Here is an 8,247-nt window from a genome sequence, read left to right on the forward strand (position 1 = left end):
AGTCGCCAAGTTTTTCGTCCAGTCCATTCTCCTTCAACACGGCGCACCTGAAGGGCTGATCACAAATCGAGGGTCATTTCTTGTGGCACAGCTAACTCAAGAGGTTCTTCGGCCCAGTCACACCAGCCATCGACGAACCACCGCTGATCATCCTTATCATCCGCAGACCAAGGGGCGAACGGAGCGACTCAACAAGACGATCGCCGACATGATCTCTATGTATACGTCGACGTACAGCACAAGACGTGGGACGAGGTGGTGCCGCACGTTACGTTTGCGTACAACACAGCGGTTCAAGCAACCGCTTGAATGACGCCGTTCAAACTGGTACACGGCCGGACGGTTACCACGATGATCGACGCCATGCTGCCTCACGTGCAAACCGACGATGTCGACGACGACCCTCAGCTGATCTCTAAACGCGCGGAAGAATCTCGTCAACTGGCAGGAATCAAGATTCAAGGTCAGCAGCGAGTCGATGCAAGCCGGTATAACGCTCGTCGCCGGGACGTCTGGTTTCAACCCGGAGACCGGGTATGAGTGTGGACAACTATACGGTGCCGTGGTCTCAGCGAGAAGCTTCTCAAATGCTATTTCGGACCCTGCATTATCATGCAGGGTCCGATTACAGCGGGCGATCCAGACACGTGTGCTTCTGCCCAAGTCTCACCTATCTTCTGTACTTGCAGAATCTGGACCCTGCAACGGCGATCGGTGAAAGTTATCGGCTGTGCCGCAGCGCTTCCTTCGAGCTGCAAGTCATCACGACGCCTTTTTTTAAGCATACACCGTGGTCCTATCTGCCCGTTTTACATCTGTGGCCTCTGCACTCTTGAGTGGAGGTCTGCGCCGCATTTCCGGTGACGTCGGTCTTTCCGGGACTTGAGCCTATATAAGAAAGTGCCCGGCGCGGTCTACCCCATTACAGCGGGCGATCCAGACACGTGTGCTTCTGCCCAAGTCTCACCTATCTTCTGTACTTGCAGGTGGGTACAGTGATTGGTTTTTGAATTTATTATTTTGTGCTTGTCTGGATCGCCCAGCTGTTGTTTCTTTGTGTGGCTTGTAGTTAGCGTGGCAGAAAAACAACCTTCAACCGTAAAGGAAGTGGTGAAGATCCTAGCCGAGGTTTCTACTAAGCTGGATGATATGAACACTAAACTAAGCCATGAAATTAATACCATGAACACAAAATTAGGGACAGAACTGGAGAGCGTAAATCAGTCTATGGACTTTATGAATAAAAATTTCGAGGATTTCAAAAAAGACCTTGCTGCCGCAGTCAAAGAGATTAAAGAACTGAGAGCTGAACAGGATGCTCTAAAAGTTGAAAACAAGCGGCTTGCTGACGAGCTTTGTACGGTAAAAAAGGAGCTTCTTGACCTCCAACAATACAGTCGAACAAATAATTTGGAAATCAAGGGACTCCCACAGAACCCAAACGAAGACCTTGAGACTCTCGTCGCTAAGCTCGCTGGTTGTGCAGGGGTTCAGGTGTGCCCCGCCGACATTGATGTTGTGCATCGTGTACCTTCGAAAACCCAGGGGGTACAAAATGTGATTGTAAAGTTTGTGCGACGTAGTGTCAGAGATGAAGTCTTGTCAAAGACAAAAAAACGAAGGCTTACGAGCGCTGACCTTGGTTTTGAGACCTCTGTGCCAGTTTATATAAACGAACATTTATGTCTCGAAAACAAAATCTTGTTGAGCAAAGCGACCCGCTGCAAAAAGGAAAAGGGATGGAAGTTTGCCTGGGTGTCCCAGAGCAGAATTTTCATGCGGAAAAATTAGACTAGCGACGTCATTTTGATAACCAGTGAAGACGACCTTTCCAAGATTGCGTAGACGGAAATTAGTTTTTGATTTTGTTCTTTTTCTTTTTTGATGTCTGAGAACTTTTTTACGCCCCTCGACTTCTATGATTTTCTGGAAGAAAAGCATTCCTTATCAGATACGTTTCTTCATATGAATACTAGGCCAATAAAAAACAAGCATGCTGAGTTGCATAATCTGTTTCATGAATTCGGACCGCACTTAAGTGTTATCATGTTTTCGGAGACGTGCTATACAAGCAGTGCAGATTATTTCATTTTGCCCGACTACAATCATATCAGCGTTGATAGAGCTGGAAAAAGAGGTGGTGGTGTTGCTATGTTACTGAAGAAGTATATGAGGTACGAAATATTAAAGCAGTTTTCAATAATCACCGAATGGTATGAAATTTTGACTGTTCTTGTTAAGGATACTATATTTTCCGTAGTTTATCGTCCCCCAAGTGCTGCCTTTGCGCCTTTTATTCAATGTTTTGAAGAGCTCTGTCGATTTGTAAATGATCATAACTATAGATCTTACATTGCTGGTGACTTTAATATTGATTTGTTTACTGATAGTAACTTGCAATTTGCGTTTACAACTCAGTTTCAATCCTTTGGTTTTTTTAATGTCATCAAGAACCCTACAAGAGTAACAAGTACAAGAGCTTGTCTTCTTGACTTGTTTATTACAAACCACGAACATTCCGTACTCTCTGCCGGCGTCATTTCATCAGATATCAGTGATCACCTTCCAATTTTTATATCGGTAGAAAAACGTCACTTCAGACAACGTTACCTTAGCTCGACGATTACATACCAACCTATCACGCAGCGCCAGTTAGATGCTTTCCGCTATGAAATTGAACATACAAATTGGTCTGTTATTTTTGAAAGTTCATCGGTAGATGATGCCTATAATTCTTTTTTGGACTTGTATATTCGAATATATGGTAAATATTTTCCATTTAAAACCGTAAAACCCTCCAAAAACTCTCGCAAACCTTGGGTTACACCTAAACTTCTCACTATGATTCGCACGAAAAACAACTTATATGGTCAGTTTTTGAAATCTAGGGAAGCCTCGAAACTTGAGATTTTTAAGAAATATAGAAACAAACTAACAAGCATGCTGCGACAAGCGAAGAAAGATTATTACATTAATATGTTTAATATCGATGATATACGTCAAAGTGACGTGATGTGGCAAAGACTCAAAACATTGCTTAACTACAAACCACAGGTTTCTATGCCAGTTGAAATTAACATAGATGGTTGTATAATATCTGGGACGGATATGGTGAATGCTTTTAATAACTATTTTGTAAATCATACCACATCTCCTGTTTCTACTACTACTGTAAATAATGCACTTCAGTGCATGCCTTCACCCTTGCCTAATTCTGTATTTCTTTTTCCTACTGATGTATTCGAAGTCTATAATATATTTATGAGTCTAAACAATAGTAGAAGTATTGATGCATACAATATGCAAATAAAGCCAGCAAAGTATGTTCTAGATATCCTAGCACCATACCTAACTTATATATTCAATCTTGCACTTGAGTGCGGTGAGTTTCCTATCAAAATGCAGATTGCCAAAGTTAGTGTATTGCATAAAGGTGGAGATTTAAATAATATTAACAATTTTAGACCAATTTGCATACTTCCAGTATTTTCTAAGCCACTCGAAAAAATCGTTTCAAATAGAATTGTCTCTCATCTTGAGAAATACCTTTTAATTACAAATTCTAAATTTGGTTTCCGTAAAAGTTATTCAACTGAGTTAGCATTACTAAAACAAAAAAGAAATAATATTAAGAGCACTAGATAATCGCTTATTAACGATCGGTATATACTTAGATTTCTCTAGGGCCTTCGACACGATAAATCACAATGTCCTCATAGCAAAATTAGAATACTATGGCATTCGTGGGAAAATATTAAGTTTGTTATAATCTTACTTACGGAATCGTACCCAGTTCGTGTCTACATTTAACTTTAAATCTGATATTTCAAAAATAACAAATGGTGTACCCTAAGGCAGCATTTTGGGCCCCCTCCTTTTTATTCTTTACATTAACGATATTGTGAATGTAAATCGGAATCTTAAAGTTGAGTTCATAATATATGCTGATGACACTAGCATCTTCTTTTCCGATAAAGATATTTGTACTCTAGTAACTAAATGTAATACCGTTCTTGAACGTGTAGCAAAGTGGACAAAAAATAATCACCTTAAGTTAAATTCGCAAAAAAACCAAAGCCATTTTATTTAAAAGTTAACATGTTACAGTTATGATCCAAAACCCACTGATTTTGAACAATGAAGAAATTGAATTTGTCGACACTATTAAGACTCTGGGTGTTTGGTTTACAAATAGTATGTCTTGGAATAAACATGTTGATAATCTTTCGTCTAAATTGTCAAAAACAGTGGGGTTGCTAACCAAGTTTAAATCGTTGCTACCTCGTTGTGTTAAGCTCCAACTTTACAATGCTTTGGTATATTCCCAACTTAATTATTGTCATCTAGTTTGGGGAAATACAACAAAAACAAATATAAATAAACTACATATTTTACAAAAGAAAGCTGTGCGTGCTATTGCCAATGTTTTATACTATGATCATACTGAACACTTGTTTTCATTGTTTAATATAAAACCAATTTCGAATATTTACAGGTCCCGACTTCTTGTGGCGTACAAGAAGTCTACGCAGTTTAAAAATAAAGTTTTTAAGGAGTTATGTAACCTAGTCCTTTTCACTTCCTCATATCAACTCCGCCCTAAAGAAAAATTGTTTGTTTCACCATCACATACATTATATTATAACCACACGCTAAATTACTAATTAACTACTTTGTTAAATGAATTATTTTTAAAAGGTGTTGATATTCATGCAATGACGCTGGCAGAGGTACGAGCATTATTTTAGGGTTGTTTTCTTAGGTACAGCTAAGGCAGAAGGATCACTGTACCATTGTATACCACAATGAATGCATTAATTTTTGTTTTTTCTCTTGTTTTTGTTTGATCTATGGTCTGTTCATTTAAAATAGTGTTCTTTCTTTCAATGTAGCTATTGTGTTCGTTTTTGAAATTGCTTAGGGATAGCCTGCTGTAAAGGGGGCCAGGACCTCCGTCAAGCTGCTGCAGCAGCTTTTTGTCTTGGTCCCCCGTTTCAGTGATGAAACAAAATAAAGATTTATTATTATTATTATTATTATCGGACGCATCGGTGATCTGAACTTCGAAGTTCTTTCCGACGGAACTCACCCATCTGCAAGACACCAGGCACGACCCGAGGTGGTGCCCGTAGTCCAGCTCAAGCCGTATTACGAACGATAGAGCGTTGGACTCTCGTCAAAGAGTGAACTCTGACTGTGTCTCGCGATTCTGAGCTCCTTTTGTTGTGGATTTTTGTTCTCGTTTTGTGCTGCATCGGGACGGTGCATTTTTTAAAGAGGGAAATGATGCCGCACGCGCACCTGACCAAGCAGGCAGCGGGCTCGTGGCCTAACGGTTATCCGTTAGGCGGTTGCGCTTGCCTTCCATGCAAAAAGCCCGGGTTCGATGCCTGGCCGCCGGTACACATTTTTGTTGACTCTGTTATGTGATGTTCTGGTGAATTCGAGAAGCGTGTTGCTTGTTCTAGATCAGGATCTTCTAGGCCAATTGTTCCAGATGCCCACGCGTGTACAAAAGGGGCTCCGCGTGGCGAGCCGGGGTAAGTCTCGCCCCAGAGTTCTACACTGCTGTTACGCCAACTTCAACGCCTGCGACGCCCTGTTGTTACCTTCTGTTCACTTTTTGTTATGGGGACAAGTTCGACCCAATAAACCTTTCAGTTTCTTCAGTTATTCTTTGTTTCGTCACCTCGTCATTCGCGACAACATGCAAGTGAAGGCTCGCTGCCCGCGCGAATGGAAAAAGCGAATGGATAATTATTTTTTTTTCGGTTATCGGGTGGCGTTGTAGGGGGAGGGCGTGTCCAGTTTGCGTAGCTCGTAGGCCAGTAGCTCGGTAGTTTTCGATTTAGATGTGTGGTCCTGTGTGCGGTGTGATTAGGGTAGTCCCAGATGATGAGAAGTCACGTCGCCGGCACTTTGCATAGAGGGCAGAGCGGTCTTGTGCCTACATCATTAGGAAAAGCAGGGTTGTTAAATTTAGGCATCCAGGTTTGTTTTAATGCTGTTTGTGTTTGGAACCTGTGGAGGCATATCTTTTCGCATCTAGTGTAACCAGATGGGATAGGAAACTTTCCGAAAAAAAAACGGCTGTGAGTTACGGTTTCCTGGCGAGTCGTGCGGTCTGCCTGCGCTCTAAAGGATCCATAAAGATCTTAGGTGAATTTGACTTAGAAGGGCGAACGCAACCTTGTGAGTGTTCAATGGTATACAATGAATTCCTCGCGGCTGCATTCGCCTTCTCTTTGCCGCAAACGTCAGTGTGGCTGGGGGGTCCATATCACAAGAGCGAATGACATTTTAGCGAACGGCGACATTTGAGCGAATGGTCGTTTTAGCGAATAACGGGGGCGCGCATTAACGCATCCGTCGCGCTGCGCTTTACGCCGCTTCGCGGCGACAGTCTACGGCAACTTATTACAAAAATATGAACTCATTTGGCCCACCTGAAAACGCCGCTTCGCGGCGTCCGACTATTCGCTAAAGTGTCGTTCGATGAAACGTGGGCTTCGCTAAAACGTCATTCGATCAAGTGAGTGCCTCCCTCGCGATGGCACCTTTGGCAGGAGTTTAGTCTTTCGGTGCTTGTGAAGTTAGCACGAGCAATTGCAATCCCTGCAAAGATATCCTTTCGTGCATGAGGATCAAGTTTGAGCATGGCCTGCTTTATTCTACAAAGTCTGTCAAATCTCAAAAGAAGCTGGTTTGAGGCTTATCGCTGTCGGTTGTTTCTGTTCGTCGCTCTAATGGGACTTGGGCATTATTCCCACTAGGGCGACAAACAGAAACAGCCGACAGTGACAAGCCTTAAACGCAAGCAGCCTGCACACGACGTTACCTTGGACGCTCCGCAGCATGCACGGGAGCGTCCAAAGGGACGTTCACGTGCATGCTGCGCGTGTTTGAGGCTTATCGTGTCTGTTGTTTCTGTTGGTCGCTCTAGTGGGACTGGGGCAATATACACATCATACTAGGGTGCCTTCATGTGAGTTTTGCTTACCGTGGTGGCATCTGCACACTATGTTATACACGTTTATTTATATTTTTTGCTCAAACGCGCGTGAAAGAGCATGTCCCTGCACGTGTTTGTGTCGCTGACTGTGCTATGGTGACATTTTGTTTTCGTCGACTTCTTTGTATTTTCACTGTGAGCGCGTGTTGTCGGCATCGGGTACTGCAAAAGGTGGCATCACCCATAACAGAAGGACATTAAGGCACCCTACATTAGGGTGCCTTCATGTGCGCTTGGCTTGGGGTGATGACATCTGGCCATTTTGTTTCAAACGCTTAATTTTATTTTTTTCTAAAGCGCGTGAAAGAGCGTGTCCCTGCCCGCGGTCGTGGCGCTGACTATGCTAAGGCGATATTTTGTTTCCTTCGATTTCCTTGCATTTTTCCTTCGAGCGCGTGCTGTCGGCATCGGGTACTACAAAGGGTGTCATCACCCTAAACAGGACATTGAGGCACCCCACATCATACAAAATACAGTTCGCATAGAGGTTTGAACGCGATTCACCGCGAGATGCATGCTTCGAATGCCGCATAAAATCGAATTCAGGGAAAAAAACTTGACACGCGGCGTTCAAACCACGGATATTGTGGTGACTCGTGTTCGCAGACTGTCCTTTGAATGATGTATGAGCAGTGTGACCCCGGCCCCAAGTGTCTCAAGTGTGGATTAGAAATTGAGTCATTGCAGTACCGCTAAGATGCCTGGAAGGCGTCTCCGACAGGTGTGTTTACGGCGTCCACAATGTCGTCCCTCGATTTCCGCCTGATGACGTCATAGAAGTGTCACGTTGTCGCCGGTCGCGATCCTGGAGGCGTGCCACGAGTGGTGATGGTTGAGGCAGACCCATGAAGACCTCCTCGTAGAACATAAGGTATTCCTTATTTCCGTTTGATTTTGTAACATTCAACCGTCATTTTCGCAGAAAACAAAACAAATAAAAACACGAAGCATTAGCCTAAATATATCATAAACCAACCCTTAGCTCCATGATACTTCCTCACAAACGTTATTTAGGTTCACTAAAAATGTTTTGAAATTGGAAAGGAATCCTGACAGCCTATCTTGACGAAGAGTTCTGGTATCAAGTTACCATAGGTAAAACTACGTTACATGGTCCACTTAACCAGTTCACAGTAGTTATTTTCCGAAAATAAGCCCCTTATTTTGAAGGCTTGTAGGAAGAGAAACCAAGGGCAAGGAGGAAATGAGAGTGCGCGAGAGCTCTGGCTGGAATG

At 43.0% G+C, this 8,247-nt stretch overlaps 1 pseudogene; it reads left to right on the top strand.

Annotated features, from left to right (window-relative positions):
* Nucleotides 1-1,182: 1,182 nt before the first annotated feature.
* Nucleotides 1,183-1,845, top strand: LOC121835918 (annotated as a pseudogene).
* The last annotated feature ends 6,402 nt before the right edge of the window (nucleotides 1,846-8,247 follow it).

The sequence above is a fragment of the Ixodes scapularis genome, unplaced genomic scaffold, assembly GCF_016920785.2.
Source record: "Ixodes scapularis isolate PalLabHiFi unplaced genomic scaffold, ASM1692078v2 PGA_scaffold1__304_contigs__length_218370807, whole genome shotgun sequence".
NCBI lineage: Eukaryota > Metazoa > Arthropoda > Arachnida > Ixodida > Ixodidae > Ixodes > Ixodes scapularis.